Consider the following 17306-nt stretch of genomic DNA (forward strand, 5'->3'; position numbering starts at 1 on the left):
GCCGCAAACACAGGATGATGAGGCTCATCTGCATTCTGAGCACTCATCTGTAGCATCTGCATTCTGATGGATCTTCCTGGGCAGGGAGGAATGGGATGGGTTTACACTTACATTTCAATAGGCTGCGTCCTGTCAACACACAAAGCACTGATTTACCCCCCTCCCCTTAACCCCCAGATTCCCTGGCAGACAGGACAGGTTGAAAGGGATACTTACACTTCAGATAGTTGCTTTTGAAGTCACCTCCTACATCAAAGGCATCTTTGGGTATAAGTACTTGGTCTCTGAACCCCTGAAATCAGATCTTGAACTGAACCTCTGTCAGACAGACTGCCGTGCTGCTTAAAGGACTCAACTGGACTGCTTTTCTAGAAGGACTGCTGTTCTGCTTGTTGCCCTGCTGCTTCCTGACTCTGCCGAAGGAGAGCTGGACTCTGCCTTCCCTCCATTTGATCTCCAAGGGCTTGCTGGCTTGCCTCTTTTCTGAAATCTCAAGGACACAAGGGACATCTTGCAATTCTGCTGAGGACTCTGCCTTCTGTGGGTCCTACCCTTGCCCGAGGTGCCCCCTCCAAGTTCTGGGCCTTAGAAGTGGGTTCTGCTGCTGTTTTTCTTTCAAAACCAAAGCATCGTCACCACTGCGGCGATCAGAACCGATGCATCACCCTTCGACGTCGATGCAGAGGCTGTTCAACGACGTGGTTCTACAGCCTGCACGGCCTGACAGGGACGCTCTGTGCGGTTTGGCGACAAAGAATTGCCTTCGCTTCAGCAATGCATGACAAGAATGCAGTGACCCGACTTCATGGGCAAGGTTGACGCATCAAGCCTTCAGCGTCAACGCTTTGCTCCATCCAAGATGCTTTCGCAGTGAGTCCTGCATGGATCCTGTAGCTGGCCTGCCCTCCATGGTGGTCCACCTGAACTTTGGATTTGTACCAGTCCCTCGCAACCTCAAGTAACGTTTGACCGCTAATGACTTCTAACCACTATTTTTACATTAAATCTTTAAACATTCATATCTCGACTTCTACTGTTTTTGGTCTTATTTTGCTCAGATATTCTCTATTTTTCTAAAACTATGTGGAGTGTTTTTTGTGGTGTATACGTTGTGTTACTGTGTATGTGTTGCACCAATAATTAACACATTGCCTCTTTAGATATGCCTGACTGCTCTGTGCCAAGCTACCAGAGGGTGAGCACAGGTTATCTTTTAGTGTGTATCTAGCTTACCTGACTAGAGTGGTGGTACCTGCCTGGCCTGGGTGCTAACTCAGCCAGCCAGGAGTCCCATTTCTAACATTGGTGATAATCGTTGAGGATAGGACTTGTGTTTGTGCAGTCCCATATAGTAACTAATTGTTCACTACAACAATATACTTAGACATATTAGAGCCTTTTTTAGTTCTCCCTGTTCTAACATCTTTTGATTTTTCCAAAGTCTTTTGCCCGAGTCCTATTTTCTCTGCAATGTCTGTAGTCGTGCCTGGCACTATGGAATTCGAGCCTGACAATCTGGATGCATACACAGTGGCCCAGCTCAAGGGGCTCTACCAGGAGACAGGGGTGTTTCACAAGTGAATTTCCAAGAAGGCAGAGCTTCAGAAAGTCCTGAGAGCATAGGCAGCAGTCAACCCAGAAGGAGTAGTGGATGAGGAGGATGGATCTGTGTCTGAGGAAGGATCAGAGCGAGACCTGACAGAGGGTCTATTCATGCAACCTACAGAGGGAAGGAGCAAGTTTCTCCGAGGACTGAAAGTCCAATCTAGACCAGGCAGCAGTGTGTCTCCAAAGAGCCTGTCCCCAGAGGAGCTGCCAACTTGAAGAAGGAGCTTTACATAAAGACCAGCCTAGCCTTCCAGTTTTCTGCAATAAAGGTGTTTTCCGTATTGTAGCTGACATTTGTATGAGCAATACAGTAAAATTTGATGATCTTTATCCAAGGATGGATGTGTGCCAAATGACAAAAGTTGCGTTGCTGTGGGCAGGAGGTTATCTCTGTGGATGTGGCATAGACGATGCACTTATTAAGGCTGAAATCTTTGTAAGCAGAACTGTCCTGTAACTATTGAGAAGAACTCAATACGTTTGTTCGTTACAAGTTATGCACAACGGAGGCTATAGAAACAATGCATTGGAATGCTTTCTGGAACAAGAATGACAAATTGAGATTTGCATGTCCTATCTCAGAGGTGAACACTTCATTCAAAAGGCATAATGCAAAGCCAATCAATGCTTAATACACTTCAAAATCAGATAACCCGAAAACCAAGTTCGTAGAGTTTGTCAAAGAACGTGAAGAAAAATCAGAAATTTGCAAGTACTGGGGAATGTTTTACACATAATAGATCTAGTGAAAAACTTGGTACATGCTGATCCGGAAGGTGATTGGGAGCAGCACTTGAAGACTGTTGAGTCACTGATTACTGTATTTTGTGAATTCGATTGCATAAACTACTTGAGATACGGGTCCTATCATTTGGAAAGAGTGAAGAAGCTGGAGGTGGAAAGTGCGTACCTCTACAGAAAATTCATCCAAAGACATTTTGTGGTGAAAGACAGAGAGGGAAGGCTCAATGCTCTGGCTTCAGATATGAAACTGGAACAGACAATTCAGAGATCACAGAAAAGTTCTAAGGGAATTGTTGGTCAGACATGTAAAAGTGAATATGTTGCTCAATTGCAGTTTGTTTACCATGAAGTCCTTTCTATTTGCAATGTTTTCAGAGAGATGACAAATTCAAAATTAATGGGCCATCATGAAACTGTTCCTCACCACTAACTTGTGGGAAAGAGAGGGGAACATTTTAATAAACATGTTGACAGCCTTCTTCATTTAATGCAACAACAAGAAAACCCCTTTAAAATGACTGAGCCTGTGCGACTACATATCTTCGTGATCAAACAAAATGTGGATAACGATATAAAGACATGTCTACTAGATGTTCTGGAATTGAAACATCTGCAGAACTGAAGTAGGAGAGATTTGTAATGAAAGAGAAAAAGCTGTTTGACATAATCACTAAAGCTAAACTTCCTCGCTTTAATTGCCATAGACTTTTGTCCAAACAGTCACTACAAAACAGGTTACAAAAAACAACTTTCGGAAGCACATAGAGAGATGGATGTAGCAAAAGAAAGGGGTGAATTTATCAAGGACATTCTGTTGCATGAACTTCTTCCAACAAACACATTATTTGATGGAGATGCTGCGACCAAACCAGTGAAGGAAAAACTCGTACAAGAGCTAAAAAAATTCTTTAATCTGAAGAATTTCAATTAAAAAAGATGTTTTCATTGAAAACTACTGTTGTTGTGGACTACATGTCACAATTGGGAATGGTCAAGATTTCATCCATGCAAAACTTCGGAGAGGTTATTCAGATTGTTCTACAGATATCAAAGACAGTGTGCACCTTGCAAGAACTGCACAATGTCTTTGCCAGTTATCCTGAACTATCTGTCAAAGAAAGTGAGAGAATCAGATGAAAGTCAACAAGTAGAACAATTGACCTTGCCTGTATCAAAAATTTGACACCTATACCTGTGCAACCTGATAAATTCTGGTCATCAACATCGAACAAGATGAACTTCAAGATGTAAACTTGCCAAAATATTGCTGATGCTTCAGGAAACACTGAATTTCCAATTATTGCAAATGGAATGCTTGTCATTGAGGAGTTGGTGCCTGCAGAGATATATTCAAAAGATACAGGCCATATTGTTCAAGAACCTCACAGCAAATTAGAGGAAACTGACCTTCGTGTTGTGTCACCTGTTGAGTTGTCTCTTTGAATTGGTTTCAATTGCGTCATTGTACTGTCTTGTGACACAGATATTATTATTGTGCTACTTAGATATGCTGCAATATTCATAAGTCAAGGATTGACAGAGTTATGGATACGTTATGGAACAGGCGAGAAAAGACACTTAATCCTGCTTCATATTCTATACAGGAAAATTGACCCAGAGATGGCCAATGTTCTTATCAAGGCACATATTCTTACGGATGATGACACTATGAACAAAATTGGAACAAAGCTTGGAGCTTTGACTGCTGAACCCCTGCATTTTCTAAAATGATTTGTTGAGACAGAATAAGAATGTGACTTTAAAGAAGTAGAAAAATACCTTGTGCGTGTGTGGAAAATGAGTTCTGACTGTCACACATTTGACGATCTTTGGTACAGTGATTTCAAGAGATCAGTCCCGCTAAGTGACCTTCCACCGATGTCATATTCTGTGCGTGGACACATTAAAAGAGCATTCTACTTGATCAGAAAATGTGTAAATGTTTTGGATTCATGCATATGTGGAGAAAGATACCTGTAAATTTGGTTGAGAAGATATTGTTGGGGTTCTAAAACCTACAAAATTTCCAAAGCCTCAACCCACAGAACTTATAAGTACATGTACTTGCAAAACCTGTGCTATAAAAAAATGTCCCTGTTGATATGCTCTTTTCAAATGTTCAACATTCTGCAACATTCTGCAAATGTATCATGGACGATTGCTGAAACAAATAAATCAAGTGAACTATAAAAATGTTTCTAAAACAGGAGTGGTAAAAAAAAAATCATATTCAGATCATAAACATTGTTTGATGTATACATAAACAGATAAAACATTGTAATTTGTTTCATTTCTATATATGTGTCTTCTTCCTCTATTATTGCCACTATTTTGGAAAATGATGGAAGTTTTGCCCAGAGGAATTATTTTCTGTCTCTATAAGGCTACTTGAGCCCCAAAACCTATGTTGTGTCACCAAAAATGAAGTTTATAGGTCTCATGGTTCCTGTAATATTACATCATCACTGCAACACATCTGCCATGTTTTTAACTGTAGTCCAAAAATATCACCCTAAATCAGTGTGATGAGGAGAGCCAGTCTGGTACCGAGACGGGCAAAAGTCTGCCACCAAAGCATATGAACAGGCCTCTCTCACCTCTCTTCTTACAGCAGGCAGAAAACTGGAACAGAGCTGAGCCTCCTCTCTTTCTACCCGAAGAAGAAAACGGTCCCTGTTTCTTTAACTGGGCCGGATTCACTGAAAGCCCCGCCCCCTGGGATGACGCCGAGGACTCCGAGCTGGTAAAAACAGGAAGTGAAGATGGGACGGTGTGTTCTACACCCGGAGGAGGAGGAAGCGAGTGCCCAGAAACTACAGTGACAGACGAGAGAAGTACGGACGAAGCAGCACGAGAGAAGCCAACCCAACGTCTACCAGAGCCAGGAGGCCAACGACACGGCGTATCGCCCAGCCACGCTTCAGGGGAAGCATAGCTTACACAGGTACGTTCGCGTATCTCGGACTGGGTGGGACAGAAGGGTTTTAAACCACCATAACCTCGATTTGGAGAAACCCTGTCACTCCCCTTCCTAAACACCGCCGACACCTCATGCCAGTTGTTGTTGCTTTCTTTTGTGCACGGAGTGACTCCTCACTTCCCTTCTCTAAACACTGTATAAATATTGGGCACCCGACTGAAACCAGTCTTTTGTTTTCCTTTACTCCCACATACTACGGAACGGCGAGTGACTTCCCGGTCACCCTGGAGTGGAGAAAGCGAGGAATAGGCTTTCTGAAAGGGCGAGAATCCCCGGAGAAGGACTCTGAAGCACCTCTACCGTATTATAGACTTAATACCCGCAGAAAACGACTGTTAAAGCCAATAAAACCCGGTTTAAATCTCCATAGTGTCATCTCAGTTTCCTCTAGTCTGCCACAATCAGCAATGTCTACCCAAGCTAAATTACTTTTCTAATGATCCAAAAACATAAATCAAAAAGGAAAATCTCTAGACAACAATTGTTTTATGGAGGTATATCAGGGGGCCAGGATTATATAGGCCAGGTGTGCTCAAATCTCTGCCACCATGCCTCTAAATGTGCTGCAGAGCTTCGTTCAACCTGGAGTTTATTAAATTGAAGGGCTATTTCAAGTACACAGCATTGCTATAGTTTAGGCAGGAGCCTATCCTGGACTTCACCGCCATATATTGAGTTAAAGAATTGAGATATGGAGAAATGTTCGTTTTCTAGTACCCAATATGTAGGGAAAGAATTAAATCTGACACATTGAGGTGAGGGAGCCATGCTTGCACATTACGACAAGACTGTTAATGTATTAACATCCAGAAGTATAATTTTTTATATATTCGCTTAATTTAGATTTGACTAGAAAGAGGATTACGTCTCTGAGCACGATATCCATGTTGTGTTCATTCTGTTAGGAATCCCTCCAGTCAAGTTATACAGTTTCCTGCACTCACTGAAGGCCGACTGGAACATTTTTTGAGAACAATATAATGATTAGTTTTGTGAAACCTTGGAAATGGAGGAACAGCACAAATGTATGTTATTCTCTCCCACAATAAATCAGTGTATTTCGCTCTAAAACATAGTGGCTGTGATCCCCTGTGTTGTTATCTAGGCCTTGATGGTGCAAAATTGAGTTGTCAGAAAATACTCTCATGTGAAATGAGACTAGAGCTACAAATTTTGCTGAACTTTCCAAAATGTTGCAAGTTGATATGTGAGCCAGCCCTGAGAAGTGGACACCAGCATTTTCAATACAGCATCAAGTCCATGTAGGATGCAACAGAGAGCGGTATATCTGGCAGGGCAGGGAGGGGTCAGTTAGTTCCAGATGAGGTTTAGAGGCAGGCAACAAGTAAGAGTGTAGGAAGCAATACAGACTGAGAAGTGTAAAAAAAAACACAAGACAACAGGCCTGTTCCATCTGTGGGACCCAGGATCTGGAACAATATTCCCATATCCGTCAGGGCTGACTCAATACTGCTCCAATTTAAGAAAGAGTTGAAGACTCAGCTCTTGGAAGGGCACTGAATTACAATGTATTAACAGCCCACAACTCAGCTTCCTCTCCTGTTACTCGCCGACTTTAAGCTTGCCTTTGACCATGTACAACGCTCTGATGCCTTTTGGCTAAGGGCCTTATTACAAGTCTGGTGACCAGGAACCCCAGACTCGTGAGGGAGCGGCGGTCAAGGCCTTAGAATATGCTGGTGGTGCTGCTGCGGCACTGCCATGCATATTTTCATTTTCCACACCACCAGCCATACATGGCAGTCAGCATGGTGGGGAAACAAAGGGGGTCCTACAGATTCCCCACTTTCCACATGCAGGTAGGTGCATGCAGGGAAGCACATGTTGTGTCCCCTTGTGTGTATGCACTCCCCCAGTTCGAGCACGGCATGAACTTTATAGTTCATGCCATGCTGGAACGCGATACGGCAGTCCCACGGTGGGGCAGTATTAAAGGCTCATTGAGCCTTTTATACAGCACCACCACGCTGTCCGCCTGCCAAACAACGACTTGTATCATAATCTGGGGGGCAGGCAGTGTTCGGGTTTGGCGATGGAAGAGCGGGACGATGGTGAACCGCCCCGCTCCTGCACCGCCAAACGCATAATAAGGCACTAAGTCTGCCCTATAGAAATACCATACACATACATAATACATACATTTGTAAATACATACACAGATACAGTAGGTAGCTAGGACCAAGAGCAGCCAGGAAAGAAAGAAGATTAACTGGTTGTTGTGCAGTATTAGTGATTTATCTAAGGGCGGGGCTACAAGGCCTTCCCGAGATCTGGGCCTGTGGTCTGGCTGGCGGATCTGAAATGCAGAGAACACAAATTTCATCCCAGCATTAGGTAATCATATACCAAGACACAAAAAGTAGGGATTGACAAAGTTCTCCTAATCTGTAGTTTCATTAGAATAACTTTAAAAACATAATGCGCTTGGTGCTCTGGAGGAGTGGGCGCTAAAACTGTTCACTCTTGGAACACACGAAGGCAGAGATTTCTACTTGGCACTAAACTCTATTCTTAAACACACACAATTAACTACATACAAATAGAGAAAAGTATATAATCTTCCCGTGGGTGTTGTAGTCATTCAATGTTCATTGTCACTTGAGCCCAGGCAGTCTCCAAATCTCATGATCCTTGTGTGTCTAGTATAAATGCTCATAAATAAAACCTGTAAAATGCTTCCACGCATGCTGTCAGCACACAAGTAAGAGCAGCCACGCTAATTGTTGCTCTCAGTGAGCTGTGCACTCCCACATGGGTATGAAGGTCGAGGTAAAAGTGCGATTAAAGCTTCTAATGAACCAGGATTTCATTTATCGAAAACTTGTTGGGCTATATTTCCAATGCTGGACTGTGCTGGCAAAAGCTTGTTTTAGGTAAAAACGAGGAGAGCAACAATCGAGGAGTCATCTATGTCATCTTAAGTTTTATAAGCAAACGTTTTCTGTGCACTGATAAGGTAAGGGTTATAACAGGAATGCGCACGTGCATGTTTATGAAAAGATCTGCAGTAAAATATTTCATTGTGGTTCAACATTGCAGAATCCAGATTGAAATGCGATTTAAAAAAATGCAAATGTTTGTTCCCACGTCTTTCGGATAGTGCAGTATTGGTCCTTTAACCAGAAAATTAATAATGTGCAATGATGTGATTTAGGGCCAGATGTACAAAAATCTAGAATTGTGATTTCCTAATTGCAATTCTTACCAAATCGCAATTAGGAAATCGCCATAAGTGATGTCACAAAATGGACATCTTTTAAATAGCGATCGATAGTGGGTCACAAACTGACATACCTCATGAATATTAATAAGGTAGGTCGCAATTTGTGACCTATTAGGAATCCCAACCACCACTGGGAAGGTGGCCTGCTGAGGTCAGAAGGCCTCCATGTTTGCTTTTTAATAAAGCAAACATTTTATTTTTAAAATACAGCCCATTTTCCTTAAAGGAAAAGGGATGCGTTTAACAAGAAAAAAATGAAATGCTGAAGCTTCATTTTTTAAGAGTAGGAAGTTGTCCAATGGGTCACAAAAAAGGTTACCACTACCTGTGAGTAGTCGGTAAAATAATGAATGTTTTGAGACTGTAATTTGGTTGCAAAACATTCATACATACAACTGTGATTCTTTATTTGTAAGGGACGCCCTTAACTCACCGCATCCAAATATCACATCGGTATGTATGTGCAATTTGTTCTGTGTACATAAGAAAAATCATCTAGTCGTTTTCGACCACAAATATGGTTTGTACATGTGGTCCTGTGTCACCGAGAGAATTGAAGAAAGGTTGTAAATAATTTGTTCATCTTAATAACACATTACCTGTAATGTTAAGCATTTAATTTAGGAGAATTGTTGATTTCTGTTTTGGCTTTATTTGAGAAATGAATCTCAAGTATATATTGGAAAACTGGCTGATTTATTGGGTTAAGTCTACATAGAGGAGGGGTATTTATCTGCATGTGTAGTGTTAAGTAAATTACAGAGACATAGGAGGTGGGGGTGGTGTGACAATACAGGAGCATGGTTTAATGCATAAAGTAATCAATGTCAGGACTCAACATTAAAGAAGAAAAGCTTTCAGTTCTGGGAAAAGACCAGTCATCTTTTTAATATTGGGCATGGCAAAGATGACCAGCTGACTTAAATCTCTTACTGACGTTCCCAGTATGATTGCTCTAGAAAATTATTCAGCTGGTGGCCAGTAGAGGATGTACATGATAAAGTGCTCCTAGAGTAGCATATGGACATCACTTAGAGGTGGCCAGGGCCTGCAGCTGTGACCCCTAGCTTGCTCCTTGCAAATCCAGGACTTAGAAAGGAAAAGGCAGTTTGAAGAACACAGGGGCGGCTTGTCTATATGGGTGTCAGGGCTACACCATTCTTGCTTTCTGCCCATTTTCTGATTATTGAAATAGAGAATTGTTGCCTATTATTTGCTAGTAGTGTAAGTAAAAATCAAAGCAGTAGGAGGCGGCGTTGGACCTTCGCTCGCAAGTGAGGTAATTAAAGTACATGTTTTTTTTTGTTTAAGAAATTTTTATTTGGTTTTAAAGGAACACAATACAAAGCCTTACAGTAGTATAAATGGAAATCATAATAATATAAAGCATAAGGCATATGTGGAAGGAGAAGTGAAAGAGAGAAAAGGGTCAAGGGAAAGAAAAGAAAAGACAGAGAGATGAAAGAAGAAAAGAAGGAAAGAGAGGAAGAAGGTGTGGTAAATATAATTTACCGTATACGAGTTTGCCATATAATTACAGACAGGTTAAAGAATAGCTCAATCAAATGAGAGGCAGAGTCCGTGGTGTCTGAGTCATAAGGGCTTTAATCAAAATGGCTCGAGCCATGGAAATCAATTCCATCAATACAAGGGTTCGGGGTATGCAATGATGGCAGAAAGATGTCAACGATTTATTAACAGTACATGACATATATAGTAAAATGACACAATGGCAATGGATACAGTAGGCGTGACTAGTGAAACGTATATGATAAGAACACATGTGCGTAGCAAAAAGGCGTGTACAAGGGTGTGCACGGAGGCGTGTACTAGAAACGTCACAGAAAAGTGTCATAAGTGGGTGGGTGCATAGAGAATTCTGCAGAGTCAGCTGAAATCTATAGCCTGGATGCGCGCGCAGTTAATATGACGTGTGATTGACGTGTATCTGGAGAAAGCTAAGGGTCTGACTTTTAGCACTAGTAGAAGAGACAGAAGTCTGGCATGTCAGATCGACCTGTTCCTATAACATGTCTGATATCTTGTATTTGGGGGAGGCCTAATCTGAAGTAAAAGGTCTCTCGGGCAGAGGCTATTCTATACTGAATGCATACGTGTCTAAGTGCAATGCGCGGGGCTATGGGCCTACCATGGTAACGGGAGCAATGAATTTCATGAGGGAGACAGGAAGGCTTTGCCCTTTGCTCTGCAGCCGGGGATATGTTTACCTATTTCACTAGACAGGAATGTGTTTTCGAGGAGGCTGAACTGGCTACGCTGATAACTTGAAGGCAAAATACTGTTTTGGCAAGCAGGCCAGGCCGAGCCAGGCACCGCTCGCTTGGCAGGAAGTAAGGCAGAGGTCAGGGATGCATCTCCATGCTGCAGCTTTCAGAGGCAGAGACAGAAGTGGCTCGAAGGCAGAAATCAGGGCCTAGCTCGGCAGAGCCAGGAAAAACTTGAAAGTGCACCATGTAAATACGGTGGCACAGCATACTTAGGAACTGAATTATCGATCCATTCATGGTGGATCTGATAGAGGACATGTTAACGTTGGACGCAAATGTATTTGCGTCTTTAGATTCGGTTGTGGAGGGAAATTACATGCACTTTAAACTCGTACATGGAGACGGTGGGGTACACGTTAGGGGACATACCTGACCATAAAAATTTCAATTACCTCATTCCCTCCTTGTCCCCTACGGACCCTTCTGGATATATCTATTTTCATGAGACCATCTATCTGTTCATATAACATCATCTGTTCTTCTTTCTTTATTCAGGAATGGGAACGTGAACTTGAATGGGGAACACAAGCTGTGGCGCACAAGCCGCAAATCGCTGGCCCACATTGTAGACATAAACAACAACTGAATACTATGGCCAATATGATTCCTAGGAATGGCAGTAGCTTCCATCCCCAGGCTGTTATTACACTCCAGAGCCAACCGGACCAAGTCCAGGAGCCTGGATTCTGATGGATCTGATGGGCAATTTCGTGAAGTCTGGTAATGGCCTTATAGACTGATGGCGCGTTATTAGGAATAAACACGCAACAACTGGATCCGATGACTCTACAAGCTCCGCCCCTATCGGCCAGGATGACGTCAAGGACAAGGCGGTTCTGAAGAACAACAAGTCTCATAGCAGACTGCTCCTCTGTTAAGTTGCCCAAAGCAGAAGTAGTCTCGTTCACTACTGCTTCGAGTATTCTGGTTAATTTGCGTATCAATTTACTATTGGAGACAGTGCCTAGATAGGGAAAGAATCCTTTATTGAAATCTGTATATTGTTCCCATGTAGTTTCAGTCTGATCAACTATTGGGAGATCTCTCTTGTGTCTAACAATATTGAGGCGGGAATTCCTGTGATAGTCAGATGGGGCTAGAAAAACTGGTGGCAATAGAAAAGCAATGAAACAGGTACCATCCCAGTCTAGAGGTACGCAGACATAAGCTGTCTGACCACATATAAAATAGGAATGTCGGGAAGCTTTGAATGTAGACTTGCCTTTATTACTGAATTCGACCACAGTAGTACAGTCGCTGTGACCTAGATGTACTGAACCATTCTTTCTGACACATAATACACCTTTTGCTGGTAGAACTGATATAGATGGCAAGTCTGGACTAGTCTCTGACTGAACATTTAGAATCATGAGGTTAAGTGTAAAATTGCCTAATCCATACACTTCATTTTCTAGATCGGTCCCTGTCATTTGTGGAAGACCTTCTTCGTTTGGAAAACATGCTTTGTTCATAACAGTGTTCAGATTTCCCCATATCCAATTGCCTTGGGAAACTCGGGATTCAGTGTCTAAAGAGGATATTAAACTAAACCATGCACCACAGGAACCATTATGTGTAAACGGGTAGGGAAAGAGGGGCAGAGCTCCCTTGTAGTTCTGATAGGGAGGGAGTCGGCCACATATCCAACAATTAGTAGCATTGTTGATCTGGTGAGAATGGTGTAACATACGAATGAATGTATTGTTGCGCAGCGCAAGTCGATAAGACAATTCGTGTGGAGGAAGAGTACTAAACGTGTGCTCTGCAGTGTCATTAGAAAAAGAATGTGTAAGAGGAAAATATATATATAACATCCAACTCATAGCAATAATCGTAAGACTCAGAAAAAACATAATCAGTAGTGTACAGACGCATCTGCTTCAGAGATTTTTGCAATATTTCTGTTTCTTTGTCTCCTGTCTATCTCTCTCTCTATTGGGGTCTAACTTATACATGTCAAGAAACTGTCTAACCGCTTCACCCAGGGGGGGACTTAAACAATTAAACTGTCTGACTTACTAGACCTCAATTTCATTCGATACTCCTGCTGAGGAGTTTTCTCTAACAGGGGGAGTTTGGTATCAGTTTCTGGAATGTGAGAGTCTTGGGAATCAGTCTTTGGCGGAAGTCCATAAAATCGTTTAACGTGACTGGAGTGGACCCAGCCTTTCCTCCCCTCTAACTTCACTGCAGTCCTCGTTGTTAACAAGACGATCTTCGGCTCCTTCCAGCGGGGCTCCAGAGGGCTTGACCGATCGAAATTCCGGACTACGACGATATCCCCCGGGACCAGTTCATGCGGTTTCACCTCGGTGTTGTCTGGGAAGGCTGCCGCAACCTGTGAACGACATAATTGTAGTGCAGACATCAAGGAAGCAAGGTAATCTGTCAGCATATTACTGTCAACATCAGTTATTTTGCGCAGCATAGGCGTCCCCCACATATTAGGAGGTCTACCGAAGACCACCTCATACGGGGATAGCCCTGTCCTAGAATGGGCTACCATTCGCATATAAAAAAGGGCAACTGGCAAAGCTACTATCCAATCTACTCCTTTCTCTTTACACACTTTGGCAAGACGCGTTTTCAGAGTCTGATTGTGTCTCTCCACGAGACCTGCTGCCTCGGGATGTCGGACACAGTGAAACTTCCATTGATAACCTAATAGAAGTGAAACCTGCTTCATAAGTTCAGACGAGAATGGCTGACCGTTATCTGAATACACGACACGGGGCAAACCGTACCGTGGGAAGAACTCACGAACCAACTGCTTGGCAGTGGTCGGGGCAGTGTAATCTGGGACGGGATATGCTTCTGTCGATCGGGATAGGGCACATACAACTACGAGGACATATTTGAATCCTCGGCATCGTTCCATCTGTATATAATCCATCTGGAGGACTTCAAAAGGATGGTCAGGAGGATGAAAACCACCTTGTTCCACGGGAATACCTTTTCCTGGATTGAACTGACAACAGTTCATGCAGGTACGCACTTTCTGTTTTGCTGCTGCTCGTAAATGTTTGTTGAACCAGAGATACTGTAAACTGTCTAACATGGCTTTTTCTCCTAGATGTGCTGGACTATGTGCTGTGTTGATGATAACTTGAACCATAGAGTCGGGGAGAAACCATGTGGTCTTTCCCCTCGTCATCCATCCCTGGTCTGTCTGGACCCCTCCTTGTTAAGTCCATTTCTTTATTTCATCTGGAGTAGCATGTGTCTGTATGTCGATGACATCTTGTGTGGGATCTCTAACTGTCATGCAATGTGTCAGTGAAGATACGTCAGTCTTTGTCATGTCAGTCGTCTGAGTATGAGTCAGTGCTGTATGTTTAGCTGTTCGATCTGCAAAGTCGTTACCCTGGGAAATAGTGTCTGTGACTTTTGTGTGTGCTTTGCACTTCATGATAGCTATGGCTGTAGGCAAATGTATTGCTTCCAACAGAGCTTGAATGAGGGGGCCATGCTGGATCTTGGCTCCGTGAGAGGTCAAGAAACCTCTTTCTTGCCAGAGGACACCGAAGTCGTGTACGACTCCGAATGCATAACGTGAATCTGTGTATATGTTTACTTTAAGGTTCTTGGCTCGTATACAGGCTTGGGTTAGAGCAATGAGCTCTGCTGCTTGAGCTGACAGGGTGTCAATGCGATGTGTTTCTATGACTTCAGTTTCAGTGGTCACTGCATACGCGGCCACTAACTCTCCTGTACTTGTTCTTAAACATGAACCATCCACATAAAGTGTCAGGTCTGGATTGGGTAATGCAACATCTGTCAAGTCTTGTCTGGGCTTCGTAATTGTATTAACGACATCCACACAGTCATGTGGAGTAGGATCTGTTGTGTTTGATGGTAAAAGTGTAGCAGGATTTAGTGTATTGCAGCGTCTGATTTCTATGTGTGGTTGGAACAATGTCAATTCATAACCTGTCAGTCGTGCTATAGTCAAGTGTTGAGTCTGTGTTCTGTTTAGGAGAACTTCCACAGAGTGTGGAACCTGTACTGTCAATTGATGTCCTAATACAATGGAGTCACTTTGTCTAATTGCTAGAGCTGTTGCTGCAACTGACTTTAAGCACACAGGCAAGGCCTGGGCTACTGGATCTAATGTACTCGAAAAATAAGCACACGGTCTGTGTTTGTCTGCTTGAAGCTGAGTGAGAACCGATAACGCTGTGCCAACGCGTTCTGTGACAAAAAGTGTAAAAGGTTTGCTGTAACATGGTGTTGCTAAAACAGGTGCTTGACATAAGGCTTTCTTTAATTCGTCAAAAGCTTGTGTATGTTCCTGTGTCCATGGGAGAACAGTCGAAGACGCTGCCTCCTGTGTTGTCAACTGTATGAGTGGTTTGGCTAGAAATGCATATTGAGGAATCCATTGTCTGCAATAAGAAGTGAGTCCAATAAAGGCTCGTACTTCTTTCTGTGTCTTGGGTTGCGGAAGATGTGCAATTAACTGAATTCGATCAGGTGTCAACTGTCTACCCCACTTGGACAGCAAGTGCCCAAGGTACACCACTTGCTGGGCACAGAATTGTAGCTTCGAAGGAGACACCTTGTGTCCCTTGTCTGCCAGGAAATACAAGACTGTCAGTGATGCTTGTTCACATTCTGGTTCACTACGGGCGGTGATCAATAGATCATCGACGTATTGGAGTAGGGCAGTGTTGGCAGGCATGTGAATACTGTCAAGTTGTCTTTTCAATGCTTGGCTGTAGATGCTGGGGCTTTCTGTGAATCCTTGAGGTGCGCGTGCAAATTTGAAGCTACGGCCATTTAAACAGAATCCGAAAAGGTATTGGCTTTCCGGATCGATGGGGACACTAAAGAAGGCGTTCTTGAGATCGATTACAGTAAAGAACGTCGCTTCTGAATCAATAGCTGTCAATAGTGACGAAATGTCTGGGACCACTGGATACTGTGGTACAATGCATTTATTCAATTCGCGCAAATCGATCACTAATCGATAGACTGGAGGTGCATTCAGATCAGTGCGTTTAAGAATCGGAATGATAGGGGAATTACAAACATTGGAGTCGGTTTCTACGACCACTCCTTGTGCAATGAGCTCGTCAATGATTTTCAGTAAAGCCACTACAGCATCAGGTGGTAACTTGTATTGTGGGATACGTGGTAGTACAACTCCTGGCTTGAGTGTGACACGGTATGGAGTAATGTGCATACAACCTACATCAGTGGGGCCTTGTGCCCATAAATGTGCAGGAACATTCTGTAACCTGGGATCAAAATCTCTCAATACATAATGTCCCTTAAAATCACGAAGGAACAACCTTACTCCTTCCGGAGAACAACAAATTACAGCTCCTAGAGCTTTCAGGGTTTTTATACCAAGCAAGTTTTCTGGACATGATTTCGTGAGCAATAAATCTGTAGTACGGGACAATGGACCAACTGCCAGGGGAACTGGTTTCGATACTTCATTAACAATAGGCTTTCCTGAAAATCCAAGGGAAACATTCTGTGAGCCTGAGAGGGGAGCCCCTGGAACCTCGTCATGACTGATGGTAGTTCTGCTTGCCCCTGTGTCAATCAAAAATTTTCTATCCTTTCCTAATACCTGACTATGTACATAAGGACCCTCTTGATCTACAGGAACTTCAATAAGAGGCAAGCCAACCTCCCTCTCTAGGCTGTTTCATGTGTACTGCTGATAATCGGGGTAGTCGGATTGTGCATACTGGTACATCTGCTGTGTGACATGTTGTGTTGCGGCAATGGGCTGTGGTACCGCTACGGTCTGTTGTGGAATCTGCATAGGCTGTATATTCTGCGGAATATGTTGTTGGACCTGGTCCTGTCTAGGTGGACGCAGTCTCTCTTTAGTTTTACCTGTAGCTATATTGTGTTTCAAAACTGTACAATCGTTTACATAGTGACCTGGCTGTTTACAATAGTTGCATGTCCCTTTAACAGGAGTTGCTGAATTGTTGGACTGTGTCGTACCCCTTTTATGACCATCAGCTGGAACTGACTGAGCAACTAGTACTTTCATTTTCGTGTCTTTCATACGTCTTTGTTCGTGATCATGTTCCTCCCTATTCTGTTCTGGTGGTACTGTAACATCTGTAACATTTGAGAAGGCGTATTTGCTTGCCATGTGCTCTCGACTTTCAATACACGGTTCTTAACCTGGGGCAAGGAATTCTCGACTAATTTGGTTACAAAAAGATGTGGGTATGACTCGCTACTTGTTTTCAGGCCACTATTAATAATAAAACATTTCTCGAATCTGGAGTAAAAATCACTAGTGTCTTCGTCGTGTTTCTGTTTGCAGGCTGAGATTGCATCCCAGTCCTCCTTTTTAGTTGTCAATAATCTTGGCAAAACCTGTACTAATAATCCTGGTAATGCTTTAGTTTTCTCCCCAAGACCTAAACCTGGGGTTCGGCCTGTTTCTTCGTTTTCTAATTCAGCCCAA

This window comes from Lissotriton vulgaris, chromosome 4_1 (genome assembly GCF_964263255.1).
Source record: "Lissotriton vulgaris chromosome 4_1, aLisVul1.2, whole genome shotgun sequence".
Taxonomy (NCBI): Eukaryota; Metazoa; Chordata; class Amphibia; order Caudata; family Salamandridae; genus Lissotriton; species Lissotriton vulgaris.